Raw genomic sequence first — 16,892 nt, forward strand, 5'->3', positions numbered from 1 at the left:
CAGAGAATTAAAGGGCCATTGTTTCCAATTTCAGCCTTGAATATGGAGGGCACCAAATGGACCACACTCTCCGTCCCCTCTGCATTAGGAAGGGGAGCTCTCCACTATGTATTCTCAAGTGCCTTTCTTCTTTTCCAGCTAATTTAGTGAAAGAGTGGCTGTCCATTTCCTAACTCTTCCCCTAAAACATTTTTGCTAACTTCCCCAGGAGCATGTTAAAGGGACAGCAGGAAAACAATTAACTGAAGATTCAAAACACAAGCTATATTCCCCATTAATTTCAACTTCTTTTTTTTCTTTTATTAAAAACATGAAGTTTGCTGTCTTCAGATGTACTGTTTTTTCCCTTATCTTAATGGTATAGACAAAATGGTCTACACACACAGCATACAGACAACCCGCAAACTGAGTAGCTTCTGAGTTTAAAAGCATACCATATTCCACAGCTGTATACATTTCATCATCTCATCTCAAGAAAACAGAGTTGAAAGCAGTTCTCCTCAGTGCCTCGATGAGACAAAAGGTCTGGGGGCGCCTGGGTGGCTCAGTCAGTTGGGTGTCTGACTTCAGCTCAGGTCATGATCTAACAGTTTGTGAGTTCGAGCCCCGCATTGGGCTCTGTGCTGACAGCTTAGAGCCTGGAGCCTGCTTCGAATTCTGTGTCTCCCTCTCTCTCTGCTCCTCCCCCACTCATGCTCTGTCTCTCTCTCCTTCAAAACAAACAAAAAAAAAAAGACAAAAGGTCTGGAAGTTCTAATAGGAACACATGAGAGATTTTTCTTTTTAAGGTAGTTTGTATTTGTACCAATTTATTCATAACAGTTTCAACTGTAAGCGCCTCCTAGGTGCCTTCAGCTCTCTAAGTAATTATTGTGGACTCTGCTTCCACATCTGGAAGTCAGTGCTTTCCAACCGGTAGCAGGTTTTGACATTCTGCTCTGCTACGAGCGGGTTCCACGTTTTCACGAGGTACTGACATACCTCAGCCCCAGGGCACCAGGTGGGGTCTGGGTAACTGGCACCCGGGGACAGATGACCACTGGCCATCAGCTTTGCCAGAGTCCAAAGGCACAGTGCTCCCTGCTCAACTGAGAGAGACATTAAACACGTCTGTGGATCCCCGCTTCAACAGGCTGCTGCAAGAGGCACCCCTCCCCTTCGTGGAGAAGTGAGTGCCCCTTGAAGATGCTGGTGGGTATTTGAGAGTTTGGGAAGAGTTTGGGAAGGGGACCTGGTAGGCAAAGCTACAGCTGGAAGCTCCCCAAATTCTCTCCTAAAGTGTTTCAGCTGCTTCTTTCCATGCGGGGCTAATGTGCACTTTCGTTGGCAACCAAGCTACCTATGAGATGCCTACTGTAACAATAAACACATATTTTACCACGTAGAGCTTCATCATTTTTGCTCTCTTCAGATGGGGAATGTCAGAGTGTTGCACTTCTGTAGTTAAAAAAAAAAAAGGATTGAAGCTATTGACTTTTAAAAATTTTGAACTTTTGTAAAATTCACAATAGTGGTGAAGTGGTTTGAAATTTTCTAAATCACTACTTGTACAATATTTGATAGCGACTAACAAGAATTTAGAGAATCATTGAAATCTTGATGAAGAAGTGCATTTAGCTTTCCCAGGCATATAATAAAAGCAATATTTAAAAAGTAACGGTCATGAAAGCAAGCTCAGGTTTCTCATTAGAAAATGTGAAAAGGTTCTATTTGGAAGTTTCTTATCCATGCAGTGTTCTCCAAATGGATGTCCTGAGCTTGCGGCATTATTAAGTAATCAGTTTCTGTGTGTGCTATAATGAGGCAAAATTGACAACTGATTTAAATAACATGCCTATGGTACCACTTCTCGGTTTTCCCATTTTAGGCACTACCCGTTGGTTTACCAGGGAGGAAGATAAGGGTAAGTGTTCTTTCACACACATATACATGCCCCATGTTCCCATCCTCTCAGATTTCCACCACAATTTTGATTAGCTTGAATGTCAATTTTCATATCATTATTGCCATGGAGACACTATTAGTAATTGAATTGTGTAATATGCCGTGATAACATTTCCTTTTCTACTTAATTTTTGTCTTTCCTGGAGTTAATCACTGTTACATTTAATTTGCGTTAGTTTCCTATATACTTATCATGAGGTTCTCCCCAACTCCTCCCCTAGACTTCCAACTCTCCTCTCCACACACACACAGCGGGTGTCTTATCAGTTTCTCCATCTTGAAGAAGTCTCTCCTGAACCCCTCTACCTATCCCAAAATTACATGAGAGGATCACTAGTCCTGCCACACTCCTGGCTCTTGTGTTGGTCCTGTCTCTGGGATCCTGGGTGTTTTTATGGGCTTACCCTGTCATTTATTAGAGCGTACCGTAATTTTGTAAAGTTTCACGAGAATGTATTGGTAACATTTTACTTGGAAACTTCTATCTTTGATTGTGAGGAAAAAAAATTTGAGAGAGACAGAGAATGCACGTTGGGGAGGGGCAGAAGGAGAGGGAGAGAGAGTCTTAAGTAGGCTCCATGCTGAGCACAAACCCAATGTGGGACTCGACCTCACTACCATGGGATCGTGATTTGAGCCGAAATCAAGTCAGATGCTTAACCTTCTGAGCCACCCAGGTACCCTGGTTGTGGGAAATTTTGTTAAATTATTTCTTGGATGGTTTTCTGTCCTCTGTTTTCCATAATCTCTCAATCTTGGGTTATTATTTTTAGGCACTGGACTTCATGAAGCAATCCTATACATTTTCTCTTTTTGTATTATTTTCTATTCTTATTACTCCACATCCTAGAATTTGCTTACCTTGGTCTTCTAACCCTTGTAAATTCTATTCTCTTTCGTGGCTTCAATACCACACTTCATCTCTCTGTAGATACAGATGATTTCTTTTTTAAGATTTCTTCTTCCTGAAAAGGTCCTGTTTTCTCCAAGATGCTTTTTTTAATGTTTGCACGTTTTAGTTTCTATTTCTTATAATACTTTTCTTAAATATCTGACGATCCTTGGCTGTGTGCTGATATTTAGAAGTGGGGAACTAGAAAGCCAACAGTAAGGTTGGAGAGGATGGGTTGTTGATTTGGGATTTATTTTAGGATTGTTCTAGTTAGGCCTCTTCTTCAGGGGAACGCTTGATATCAGTATCCTTGAGTTTTATTTTTAGGTCACAACACCAAGGAAGTCTCTTGGAGCCTCCTTCAGGTAGGGTATCATCCTGCCTGCTCTCAGGCTAAGGGGCATAAGAGGGTAGCTGCTGTGGTTGTCAGGATTTGGTAAGTCAATGCAATTTCCCTGATTTCAAGACTATATAATACCACTTTTAACTTTCCCTGATATCTGCTAACCCAGAAACCTATTTTATCATTTCTACATTAAAAAAAAAAATCTCCATTGCTCTGTTGGAGGGGAAGAGGGACAGTTATCTACATGTATACAGTTTGAGAGCAGATCTAAACTTTCAGCGGAACACTCCTAAGGTTAACCCTTTCTTCACTCCCATTTCCAGAGGGTTCTTGTTGCTCAAAATTCCTGAGCTTTTGCAGGTTTCATTGGTGTAAACTGGGCTCCTTCTTCCTTTCTCCCCTGCCAGATTAAAATTCTGCTTTCTCAGGCCTGCTCTATATGCTAACATTCATCCATCTGTATCCCAGATTCCCAAATGCTGTGGCTGTTAACCTCATTTCTTTGTTCTTATGGGTGTGTGCCTTAAAAAAAAAAAAAATCCCTTAAAAGTCATTTTAATGGAGTTTCAGGAAGGGCCAGGAACTAAAACATGTACTCGTCTTTAACCTGAAAACGGTCAGCCACTCCTCATTTTTTCACACTGAAACGGGCATTACTCAATTTTTCTTCACCGTTAAGACAGTAAGGCTCGATGTTCAGGAGGAACAGGAGGTAGGAAAAATAGCAACTGGGGTGTAGGTGGAACTGAATTTGATAATTGCCTGCTCTTATAAACTAATGCTTCTCACTGTTCTAACAATGTATTGGGCACTGTATGTATTGGGCATAAAAGTATGCCCCTATTTCAGAACACCTGTAAGAATTCTCAAAAACGTGAACTACTAACGAGATCCTGGAATCGATAATTAGCCAAAAAGAGAGTATTCAGAGGGAAAAAAACTGCCAGGCAAGAGAGTCGAATAGCAAGTGTCATGCCCAATGGAGGAAAAAGGGCTGAGACACAGCTTCGAAAAATAAACGTTAAAAACATTTCTTCTGTGGAGTTTGCATAATGTGTATGAAATATAAAGTGATCAATTGATTGAACAATGAGATTTATTTTTGCAGACTAAGGCTGCTGGCATAAGGGAAAAAAGAAGCTCTTCTGCTTACAATACAGCGGTTTTAAGTCTTTTTTTTCTCTGTTTGTCACCATAGTGGCTCATAAAGATTTGAAATAATTTTTTTTTCAGTACCGGTTTAGTGCACTGCATACTTGTAAGAAGAGATATAGTAAAACATTGTACTTTTTTTCAGTGACCTACTGGTTTTGAAGTTGCAGACTTATACAGATTGAAAACACCATTATTACTGAAATAACTGTAGGTAAAATAACCTTGTGGCCGTGCACCTGCAAGTCTGTAGTCTCTAACGCCATTTATCCCACTGAAATCATTGTCTTCATAACAGGTTTTGGTAATCCACAGTTTGAAGGAATATAACTATTGCCTGAGGCAGAACTGACTCTTAATTGGATATATATAGCTATGAGAGGAAGGACTCCAAGGAGAATACTGACCATGTTCGAAAATGAAAACAAAACTGTCCTCCCCGTCGAATCCGGGTAGGAGGTGGTGGGAAGGCAAGTGTGGATGAGAGGTGCTGAAGTCTGAGTGAGACACTGAACAGGGAGTAACTTCATCAAAACGATGTGTGAAACAATGTAAACTGCCAGGGCACGATGGGGCAGAAAGTCTAGCCACAGAAAATAACTCGGACCCTAAGACATGCAGAGATCCCCGATTAAATGAAGCTGGCCTGGACGGCTTGGCAGTAGAAATGTGAGAGAACTCACTTCAGAGATCCTAGGAAACTGAGGAATCCAAATTTACAGTACCATGGATAGTCAAGCCAAAGGAACGACGGACTGAATTACTACTGACAAAAGGGCTTACGCTGAAGTTATTTGTAAACTAAATCCATGGTACCCGTTGGTTTTTAATTCAAGAAACATTTACTGAGTATCTACTATGTGCAAGGCATGTAGTCTTTTCCCGTCATGTGTCTCATTATCTCATAAGCCAAATGTAAAAAAAATCCAATTAATCGATTTCGCAGACTGACTGATGTTCTTCTGTAAGAACAACAGATTGATTTTTTTATAGACACCAATACTAACTCTTCCATTACGTCCTTCTCTTTCTGTGCACATGGTCCAATCGACTTTAGGGCCAACTCAATACAAAGAGCAGAAGAAAGGCATTAAGAGAACAAGGTCCATTAGGCCCAATATTGCCTCAATTACTTTAATTCCATTATTCCTGTTCATATTACTTCTTTAATCAATATCTCCTTTCAGTTATTCATGTTTACCCTTTTCAAAATCACAAGTAATAGGATTATGGTCTTTTGAGCTCAGTGGCAACAGACATTCATAAATATATTTCTGAATTTGTGATTGTCTCCAGATCTGCAACTGAGGAGTCTTAAATTGAATCAGGTCTTCCAGAGGCCATCTCATATAAAGATGCAGAGCATCTTAATGCAATATAGGTGCTTTTACCTGTTAGGTCATTTGTCATTCACTGTCAAGACCACTCACATATGGCTTAATGGCTTTCTAAGTTTCTTCTTCCCGTGTCTAAGCCCTAGTCTCCAGAATGTGTTTCTTTTCTATACATATTCTGCTTTTTGTTGAATGGAATCCTTCTGCCTTCCACCAACAATTATTCTGCCCTGCAAGAGTTTCATCTGGACATTACATTAACCACTGCCTCTTTCATATGACAATTAATCAATCCCTCAGTTCCACCTCTGTAAGAGCCTTACAAATTAAAGGAACTCTGTTTCTCTCTACTCTTTTAACAAACATCAATGCGATGCCTGCTCTATGCAAGAAGTTGCTCTTTTGGCATAGACAGGGTATGTAATAGGCAGGTGGCCCTTCCCTGCACCACGCAATGGTTCTCCGAAAGTATTATAAGTAACATGGGGGATATGAAGAAGCATATGAAATTGTGATGGGAAGAGTCCCTCAAAAGTTCCCCTGGAGTTCAGAGGGGGTAAAATTGCATATGAGTGGAGAAAATTTTCATACAAAGGATATGAATTTGAGTGGGATTGTGGAGTATGGGTGGATTTTGAAAAGGGAAGCTTGGAAGAAAAAGGGACAAACTGTGTGCAAAGCAAGGCAGCAAATCTAGCTGGGGTCAAGGATTTTCAAAGTAAATAAAAGAGAGAAATGGCTGAGATCCTCAAATGACCAGTTAGGAAGGCTGGACTTCCCTTGGGAAGCAAGGAGACCAGGCAGGAGCTGGGCAGGAGATAAGCACTTCTTAACACGAGGTCAGCCTCATCACCATGTGCACAATGAACTGAAGGCAACTGCAACTTGTAGACATGAGACAGGAAGGCAGGCTCAGCAACATGTTAAGGGGACCTTCTAGGTGTGATTCCTGCCTCCCTGTCTAGCCTCGCATCCTCTGTCCCACCTCGTGCTCCATCTACACCCAAATGGCAAGGAGCACACACTCCGCCCAGCACAGCTCTGTGCGAAGCCACCCGCCCTCTGTCTCCTTTGAAACGCTTTCTCTCCACCACACCAAGCCATCTGGCAATGTTCTATTCGTTCCAATCTCCACCCGAAGGCCGATTTCTCTCTAGAGTATTTCTGGACTGGCCCAAGCCAAATCAGTTGCTCCTCTTCCCATGTGTAAGTTATATTTACCATGGAGCCCCATCAGAGCAACGACTTTTGCAGGATAATCTCCTAATTATAATAGCCTTGATGCTATCGCCAGAGCAATTTTTGCACACGTACAAAGGACAACGAATGAATGAATGAATGAATGAATGAGTGGCTGTATGAACAAAATGAAAGAAACAAACAAAATGAAAGAAAAGCCTGGAAAGGGATGTCCATAGACGTAAAGAAAAAGGAAAGTAAAAATATGAAAGAATTCTAGAAACCTGACAGAGCTTAGTGATGACTAAATGTAGGGTGAGCAAAATAAGGAGGAGGACACCAAGCTTCCGAGTTCTCTGCCAGGAGCACAAAGCCCTTCTTCATTGCTTACACTTTATCAGCTTAAAAACACTGAACATAAACTCATGGGTTTAAAAGAAACAAAGAAGGAACCATCAGGAGAGAGAGGCAGAGAAGAACCCAGACAGAACAAACACTAAGATTCCTATTTTAAATTACTCATGTGCAAACATTTTCTGTGGAAGTTTGATAGAGTCTTGATTCAAAGTATAATTTCTTTAATTAGAATATTTCCCATGTATCATAAATAACACTCTAATCTCAGAGGTATAAAAAAAAACTACCACGTTAATTATCAACTAAAAGGACGTGAAAATTATTTTCCCTTTTTTGAAAATCAGAGTTTAACAATGAATATATTTTTTTTTCTTTTTTTTTTTAATTTTTTTTCAACGTTTATTTATTTTTGGGACAGAGAGAGACAGAGCATGAACGGGGGAGGGGCAGAGAGAGAGGGAGGCACAGAAACGGAAACAGGCTCCAGGCTCTGAGCCATCAGCCCAGAGCCTGACGCGGGGCTCGAACTCACGGGCCGCGAGATCGTGACCTGGCTGAAGTTGGACGCTTAACCGACTGCGCCACCCAGGAGCCCCAACAATGGATATATTTTTACCAATTCCATAAAACTATTACATGTGAATTTTCAAAAATCTAAGATTAGTGAAAGTGGAGAACGCAAAATGGAAGTGGGGAAAAGACTCAGCAACAATAAATTCATTTTTAGTTTTCAACGCACTTAAGGTTTTATTTCTCATTTATTTTCTCTTTAATAGTAGAGAAGTATTAGGCACACATAAAATGACCTATTAAAATAGGATTTATTAGAATGTTCTAACTGTAGTAGTGCATACTTTAGAGTACACAGCAAGATATTTAAGGACAGTTTAATGACCAAAATGCAATTGCTCACTGAACTCTACACATAATTGCCAAAGTGATGTGGGGAACAGAGGCAAAAGAAAAAAAAGTGAAATTTCCTTACAACTTACATTGACAAGTCCTTGAGACAGGCAGAGTGACCTTCCTCTAGGACCTCAACTGCCTTGCTATTAATACTTTGCTAAGGGCAAAAGGCAAATTTAGCTTAAACATAATCGCAACCTCCAGGATCCTATAAGTCTTCTTTAACATGTAAAAATTCCTTTGGAAAGTTCCTTTATCTCTACCCCCCAAGATATATGTTAGCAATCATCCTCCAAGAGTATGGCCCCCTGATATACATCTGAAGGGTCTCATGACTATGGTTTTATTAGACAGTAATAAAGGACCTTTTCCTAACAATAACTAGCCCCCTCAAGCTCCTGGAAACTTTGCTCCCAAATGTCCTTAGAGACTTACGCTATCCCTAACCCCCTCCCAACTTCCAAGTATATAATCAGCCACTCCTCACACCCCCAGTACAGCTAGCTCTCTTTGCGCGTGGGCCAACCACTTTTTGCACCAAAGACATCTCAAGAATTCTTTCTTGACCATTTGCTCTGAACCCCACCATTTCCACATCAAAATGGCGGGCGGCTCCATCATCACTCTGAATCGATCGCTGTGTAACAATATAAATTGGTTGTTTTCGTTTTTTAGTGAGCTCTACGCCCAACGTGGGGCTCAAACTCAGGACTGCGAGATCAAGAGTCGCACGCTCTACCAACTGAGCCTGCCAGTTGTCTTCATTTTAACGAAGCCCTGTAGACACTCTCGTGGTAAGTGATAGAAGGCCTCTAATCAAAGGTAGTAGGCTCCTGAACAAAATGGAAAAGCCAGGTAAGCAGTGCAGGCGCCAGGATGAAGTTATACATCCGTATACAGCATCTGGTAGAACCATGCCTGCATCACACACTCCATAAATATTTGTCATTTGATTTACCAATTTTCTTCGGACTAATGTCGGTGTGAAAAATGGTAAAATGAATGTTTATTTTCCTTTTCGTTTTCTACTGCCTGTCATCAACTTATAAATCTATGCTGTCTAGGCCAATGCAACCACTCAGACTGCGGCCCCACCCCCAGGAACATCAAAGCATCCAAAGGATTGAGAAGATTGTAAGTCAATTATTCCAGCCCACCTGCTGTGCAGTCCTCAGGGAAGGCCAGGGCCTGAGGCACTCAGTCATTCCTAGACCTTGGCCTGCCAACAAGTAACACTACCCCAGGGGCTGACATCAATTCTCAGGCTCCTACACATGCTTACTTCACCCCCAGGTGGAAATCCCTCACTGGCCTTTGGCTTCTCTCCGCAGGAGGCTTCCTTCGGGTATAAAAAGCAATCCTTTCCTGGAAGTAAGGTAGACATGGCCAGAAAGCTCTTCCCTTACAGGAAAAAGGGGCTTTCTAAAGAAACAGCTCTAAAGAACGGGTCATTTAAGTGATACCTGGAGACCAGGATCCTCATATTTGATCCACACTCAAATCCAAACACTCAAAAGATAACTTTCAATCATTTTCAGCTAAGGAAGCATACAGGGGGCAGCTGACACAACAAGAGCAGATGTGTCTTAGCATAGCCTTTATGGATTAGCGCTGGGGAACACGACGTTACGTTTAATAAGCGCAAGGCAACGCGACTGGGAAGGAAGAAGAGCCCGACTAAGTATGATTTAAATGGTATTGAATTAGCGGGAAGGATATCTCCACGTGCTGACAGAGGCAGCATGTAAATTGGCAGTTCAGCCTGAAATGACAAAGCATGAGTTGCTTACACCGAGGGCTCTATTTTGTAAGAACTGTTATTTGCCATCACTCTTAAAGGAAAAACCTCAGCACATCCGTGATGTTGCTTAACTTGGAATGTCCTGAAAGCAAGCACGCACTGAGGCCAAGGGTCAGCATAATGCCCATCCACGTCTGATCCTTGCGCTTTATTTCTTAACTTAAATTTGACCGGGGCCTTTATGGTCTTTGTCCTTCACTCATCCAACCAATATTAAGCAACAGGCAGTGTGCTAGCTTCTTGAAGGGATGCCAAAACGAATGGAGTCTCCATTCCTTTGACAGTGTGATCGGTTTTGAAATGTGTACTCCAAAATGCTATTGAAGTCCTTATCTCTTATGCACATAAATGTGACCTGATTTAGAAGTGGAGCCTCTGAAGATGGTCAGGTTATGATGAAGTCATTAAAGCAGGCCCTCATCCAGTATGAAAGGTATCCTTCTAAAAGGGGGAAATTTGAACAAGGGATAGACACATGTAGAAGGAAGGCAATGTGAACACACAGGGAGAAGGATGGCCATCTATACACCAGAAACACTTGAGGTTACCAGAAGCTAGGAGACAGGCATGGAAGACATTCTCCCTCACAGCTCTTAGAAGAAACCAACCTCACCGAGACCTTGGTTTCACACTTCTGGCCTCCAGAACTGTAAGAGTGTAAGTGTGTGTTGTTTAGGCCACATAGTTTATTGTTATTTTTGTTAGTTTCCACCAGAGGTAACTAATATAACTTGGGTCACAAAAGAAGGGAGGCCAATGAAAAAATTGCCAGTCAACAGAACTCTCCATGTGGGTCTTTCTACAGATGCTTTGACTCAGTTACAGGGGCAAGTGCAGTCACCAGACCAAAGATCACCACCTTCCACAGCAGTTCCATAAAGACCATCAAAGAAAAAGATGATTTATATCCTATATAAAGGCTGACCCAATGGGAACTCTTTAATCCTCTAAAAAGATGATTAGAAAGAAACAGAAGCAATAAAGGTTAATGGAAAATTAATCTTGGTGTCTTATTTGGGCAAATCAAAGTTGTGAGACATGCATTTATTTAAAAGGAAGATGCAAAGGATATTTAGAACAGCAACTCCAGATAAGGGGACAGAGATAAGACTTTAATTAGAAGAGTTTCAATATTCACATATTTACATACATGTTGAAAAGATGAAAGCCTTCTGATAGGGTAATAAAGACGAACAATAGTATGATGAACAATAATTCTATGTTGATGAATAATTCTAGTAAGATGAACAATAATTCTACGTTGACTCTGTAAAAAATGCAAGGAGATTTCCCGTGACTAGTCCTGTTTCCCCACGGGCTGTTTACAGAGGCCCTGTTGTAGGTACTTTGTAGATGTTCCCCCAATTCATGTTAGTTCACTGAGCTCACCCAGAACAGGCCCTCTGCACCCCAGGCAGACGTGAGTAAAACACACGTAAGAGAATGACGTCAATGGTATAATTAAGCTGAATCACCTCTCCTACAGTGACAAACAACCTGTCCTTAGTCCTACTTGTTGCTCCCTGGCCACACCGTCCCTTTACCTGAGCATGGTGAGCTCTCTCTCCTCCATGTCTTATAGATATGATATCATGCTGGCTGCAAAGGACCTGTAAAATAAAGGCCACCTTGTTAGAAGAAACTCTAAACATCAAATTCAGAGAGCTGTTTGAACACATGTAAGCAGATGCAAGGTTTCACTTGCAAAGTTCAAGCTGAACACTGCCCTTTTGCATTTCTAGCCATTCCAACTGACTGCCCTTGGAGAAGGTCTCTGCATGGTGCTAACCTGGTAACGATCAATAAATGTGAAGGTCTTAACAGAAACACAGCCTATGAACTGTCAATCTTCCGGAGAATATTTCTGCTCTGAAAATAGTCCTTGTTGCCAAAGTAGCTGCATCAAGGCCAATGCTAGAGCCAGGGCCTCCCAAATCTAAGAAAGCCTAAATGAATAAAGCTGTATGTTAGTTAAGGGAACTATCATTCAAAACCAGTTTGGGTGGCTGATCAGTATAAGATTACTATTTTTTAAGTGTGGGAAAGACCTCTTACAAATTTCTAAGATAAAATAACAAATACTTTTAAGTTGTCTCTAAGAAAATCTGTTGTTGTAAAAACTATAAAAATGCATCTAGATCTTTTCATAGAATAAATCCCAACTTTATTTTCTAGAAAGTATTTTGAAGTCCTCTTACTCAAGTCAGATCCATAGAGCAGCAACCTCAGCATCACCCAAGAGCCTGAAATGCTGTCCCTGAGAACCCACTTGAAACCTACTGGAATAAAATCTGCATTTTAACAACAACCTCAGCTGATTCCCATGCACATTAAAGTCTGAGAAGCATGGTTCTGAAGTACATCTGGCCTATGATTACTAGAATCACAAGAAGGAAGTTGCCTGAAACTTCAAGACTGTCCTCCGGTGGCCAGGAGTTAATGAAATCACAATCCCCTTACTATAGTTGCGAGAATCTGGGGACTTACTAAACTCCCCAGAAACCCCCTCCTGCTGCCTAAATCACCTTTTCTTTTCCAGAACACGTAGGCTGATTGTAAACTGATACCTAAAAGCATAGCATAATTCTAGAAGGATTTTGCTTTATACTCAAAAGACCAGCATCATAGGCCATGCATTCATTCTATAACCAGTAAGTGAATATCTACTTAGGTAATTCACAATAACTAACATTGTGCAAAGAGCCCAAAGTCTAGTAGAAGGATAGAGATTACAACACAGAGTTATAGGTCTAACAGGGAAAGGTCAGCACAGGAAAGCAGGGTATGGAGTTGGGCACTGGTACACACTTGGAAAGCACCTGACCCAGATCTGGAATATCAAAGCAGCTTCCTGTGCTGAGCTTTGAAAAACAAACAAACAAACAAAGATGAACATTTTTTCAAGAAGCAGCACACCTGTAGGCATAGCGAGTGTGGTGTTAGGTTAGGGCAAGTCCCTGTACCAGCAATGAAAGAGTCAACTACCTTACTTAAAAAAAAATTGACTCTGGTTTTATAGCTTTTGTTCAACTGCTTTGAATATTTGTATGCATGAGCTATAAACGTGGCAGCCTTAGGAATATTTTTTTCCCTTTCAACTCTCCTACCTGTAGACAAGGAGGAATGGCAAACATCAAATACAAGAAGCACTAACGCAGAAGTCTGCGGAACACTGCAAGGGGGCAGGGATAACAGAACAGTGCCTCCACATTTGCCATTTGATCACAGAGAGTGTCAACGAAACCGCAACCAGCAATTTGGGGACCATAAAGAGAATTGCATTAAACTGAATACAAAAGTCAGTAAAATGTCTTAGGTGAGGGACACTGGCTATTTGGCAGGTGCACTGCTGGCAGCAATCGAGGGTCTCAGTGTGACCACCGTGTGCACACCCCTCTCTTTGCCTGTCTCTTCTCCCTGCATTTATATAGTTCTTATCCTGCCCCCTTCCCTCTCACTTATTCTTGTGATTTCTCTCATTCATTTTCCTTCTCCCTTAGTACCTCTAGGAGCCCACTGGTCTCTAATTCAACTCTCATCTTTTTCCTTTCAATCTGCCGGCTTTTTCACACCCTTATTTTGTGAGAAGGAGATAAGGGGCAGGAGCAAGGACAACAGAACATCTTTCTTCTCTCTTCCCTTGATCTCTCTTCCCTTTGCTCCACTAATATCCCCACACTTCTATTTCCCTCCTCTCTCTTTCCTCTCCTAGAGTCAATCTCTGTTATCAGTCTGTGGCCAATTCTCCCAAGCATACACCTTAGAAATGACAGAATTGTTGGCTGCCTCTACTGTTCCACTGCTATACTTAGAGTTTCCAGATTCTCCTAACATGCCAGGTGAACAGTTGAGAAGAAAAAAACACTTTAAAGACATAGTAATCTAGCATTTTCTTAGGTTTTAAAATGTAGAACAATTCAGGATTATTCTACTGCTGTGCTGAATGGGTACAAAGATATCAAACACACTAGGCAAAAGGGTTTCATTCTATCCTGGTTCTCCTTAAGTGCATTCCTTCCAACCCCCCATAAATCCAACCTTTTCATTAGTCTTCTCCTTGTGCAGATGCCCTAAAGCCTCCTGGAATGACTGAAATGTGCCTCATTACCAGCCCAAGGAAGATGAATGACACAGGTCAGAGTTAACTGAATGCTTCTTGACAAAGACACAATGCAGCACGCAACAAGGCTCATTTAACACCCCATCGGGAAGCCTTACAAGTTACAGCTTAATAAATATATGAAGATTGTTGTAATATAGAAAATGTCTGGTACCACTTCCCACATGAAACGCACTTACAGAGAATGCCACAGAGTAGGCTGTCGATATGGCAATTGCACACATACTCTTTGATTTGCAGAAAAGCAACTTAGTTTTCTTTGGGCATTGCACTCTATTTTCAACCCCTGTGAACTATCAGCAAAACTTTGTAGACAAATCCCAGTCTTTTATCCCATTCCCTAGATGTAGCATATGCCCCTCACATATAGTATATGCTCTCAAAATATTTGATGGATGAATGAGTCAATTAATCAAACAACCAACTGACCAATCAATACAAGCCTAAGACACAACAGAACTAAGTAGCTGGAGGAAAACACTGTCATACACTAAAGCATTTTGGAAAACTCCCTGAGGTTTTTGGCATTGTCATCTAATCCTACATAGGATTAGAATCCTACATAGATTAGATCTAATCCTACATAGGATTAGATCTACATAGGATTATGTAGATCCTACATAATCAACATAGGATCTTGGATGTAACTCACCTCCAAGATCTAGTAAAAAGGAAGAGGGGCTGGTTGGATGGGGACACAGAATAGCCCAATGTGACAACCAACTTTGTAATAGCAAATGAGCAGAAATAAAAACTCTAAAAAACAGACAAAAGTTCTCAAAAAAAATACAGTTAGCTGGGGAGAAATTAGTCAATCCTTCCATTTGTTCCCATGATACACACTTTTTTTTAATTTCTGATGGTCTCATCATACCATTACACTTCTTCAGCAGTTTTTGTGTGACACTAGCAAGTGAAGACCTGGGCACAATCCCCCTAAGATCTTCTAGGCAAGCCAAGAAAGCTCCAGAATGGGTTCACTGTAGATTGTGATCCTACCTTGGATAAGGGGAAAAGGAGACATGACAAGCTGAACTATGCCTAAACAGAACCTACAGAGTCCCCATCTCCCTGGATTCGCCTCAGAACGCAGGGACCACATTAGTGATTCCCCAAAACAGAGACTGTAAGTCACGCCCCATCAATCAAGCAGGAGCAAGAGGCAGAGCTGGCCCAGCCCGCAGTGGCAATTTGTTACATCTTGTTCTGAATCTCTTAATAGGTTTTTAAAAATGTATTTCATTACACACAATCAACAGCATTCCAGAAGTTGGAATTCACTTTATGTTCAAAAACTGTAAGAGGTTCTTTTTAACATGAACACCATTAACATCATCAGGCTGAGATGATCACCCCTCCAGAAAAGAACTGCTCAGAAACCTATCTAATCTATCACATAGGAAGAACCCCCTGTGATTTCAACTCCACTGCTCCCTCAGACTTGAATGGCTTTTAACAAATGCCCTGCACTCTCTTCTGAAGAGAACGATTTGACCCCTTGAAGAAAAAAACGTTGACAGCTCTAGGACACATGTATTTTAATTTAAATCTGACCCAGAGTAAAACATCTACCTGACCCATCAGTGGGGAAAAAAATTTTAAACACTCCCTAGATATTACTTACCTTACTACATCTGCATATCATGAGACCCCGATTTGTTACCATTCAACAAATAGGGTTTTCTAATAATAGGGAATTGAAGAATAGACAGCATGTTTTAACTCTTTTTTACCTCCTAAATTTCATTTTGAGCTTTCCAACAATATGGTTTCCTAGCTGTGCAAGAATCCCAGCTTTACTTTTTCAGTCATATCCATACAGTATGACAAGCATTTCCAGAAAGAAAAAAATAGCTGTATTTGCCATCTGTACTCACTACCTAAAGTTCTACAGCTATGTTTTTGCACTGGGGCATTAAGAATGGCAAAGGGATCTGATACCTCCTGAAGCCAGTTCTGAGTGCCTTCTCCCCTGTGATTCACATGACACCTTTTCAACATAAATTCTCCGTTCAATTTCAGTAATACCTCAACATTTTTGGATTTCTTCTATTCTCATCTCAATAAGCTAGTGCTTATGGGAACAATAAAAAACCACTCCCTTCCACAACATTTGTGTGCATGTGCCTATATATGCGTTCGTCTGTCATTTCCAGATCTGAACTTCAGATTCAGTAGTCAAATAGTGCATACAAAACAAGAGGTATAGGGGCGCCTGGGTGGCTCAATTGGTTAAGCATCTGACTTCGGCTCAGGTCATGATCTCGCAGTGTGTGAGTTCGAGCCCCGCGTGGGGCTCTGTGCTGACAGCGCAGAGCCTGGAGCCTCCTTCGGATTCTGTGTCCCCCTCTCTCTCTGCCCCTCCCCCACTCATGCTCTGTCTCTCTCTGTCTCAGAAATTAGCATTAGGGGCGCCTGGGTGGCGCAGTCGGTTAAGCGTCCGACTTCAGCCAGGTCACGATCTCACGGTCCGTGAGTTCGAGCCCCGCGTCAGGCTCTGGGCTGATGGCTCGGAGCCTGGAGCCTGTTTCCGATTCCGTGTCTCCCTCTCTCTCTGCCCTTCCCCCATTCATGCTCTGCCCTCTCTCTGTCCCAAAAAATAAATAAACGTTGAAAAAAAAATTAAAAAAAAAAAAAAAAAGAAATAAGCATTAAAAAAAATTTTAAAAAAAAAGAGCTACAGAATGAAAATAGATCAGTGAAGGAGTATCCCTTGCCACCACTTCCACTAGGTCCCTGAGGGATATAATCCGGGAAATCTTCTCAGTCCCTTCCTTGATCCAGCCAAGCCCTCCATTAAACAGACCTTCCAGACAGAGGGGACTGGGTGGATGCCTCTGTAAGAGATCACCACATATTTT

At 41.4% G+C, this 16,892-nt stretch overlaps 1 protein-coding gene and 1 long non-coding RNA gene across 9 annotated transcripts in view; one reads left to right on the top strand and one right to left on the bottom strand.

The window, feature by feature from the left end:
* The window catches only part of ENOX1 (ecto-NOX disulfide-thiol exchanger 1), a 585,762-nt gene that overhangs the window by 451,561 nt on the left and 117,309 nt on the right, over window positions 1–16,892 (bottom strand). For 7 of the 8 annotated variants that reach the window (XM_086711591.1, XM_086711599.1, XM_086711571.1 and 4 more), the window contains exon 3: window positions 11,456–11,521. The exons of the other annotated variant lie outside the window; for it this stretch is intronic. The gene's annotated coding sequence lies outside the window, so the exon portion shown is untranslated. The remainder of the gene's footprint in view (window positions 1–11,455; window positions 11,522–16,892) is intronic. 8 annotated transcript variants of the gene reach the window in all.
* Window positions 1,867–14,200, top strand: LOC147584751 (uncharacterized). The gene is made up of 4 exons (XR_015252960.1): window positions 1,867–1,903; window positions 8,786–8,904; window positions 9,175–9,244; window positions 13,977–14,200. It is a non-coding gene; the product is annotated as an uncharacterized LOC147584751 (long non-coding RNA).

Source organism: Puma concolor, chromosome A1 (assembly GCF_028749965.1).
Source record: "Puma concolor isolate L17-30 chromosome A1, mPumCon1.1.hap2, whole genome shotgun sequence".
NCBI lineage: Eukaryota > Metazoa > Chordata > Mammalia > Carnivora > Felidae > Puma > Puma concolor.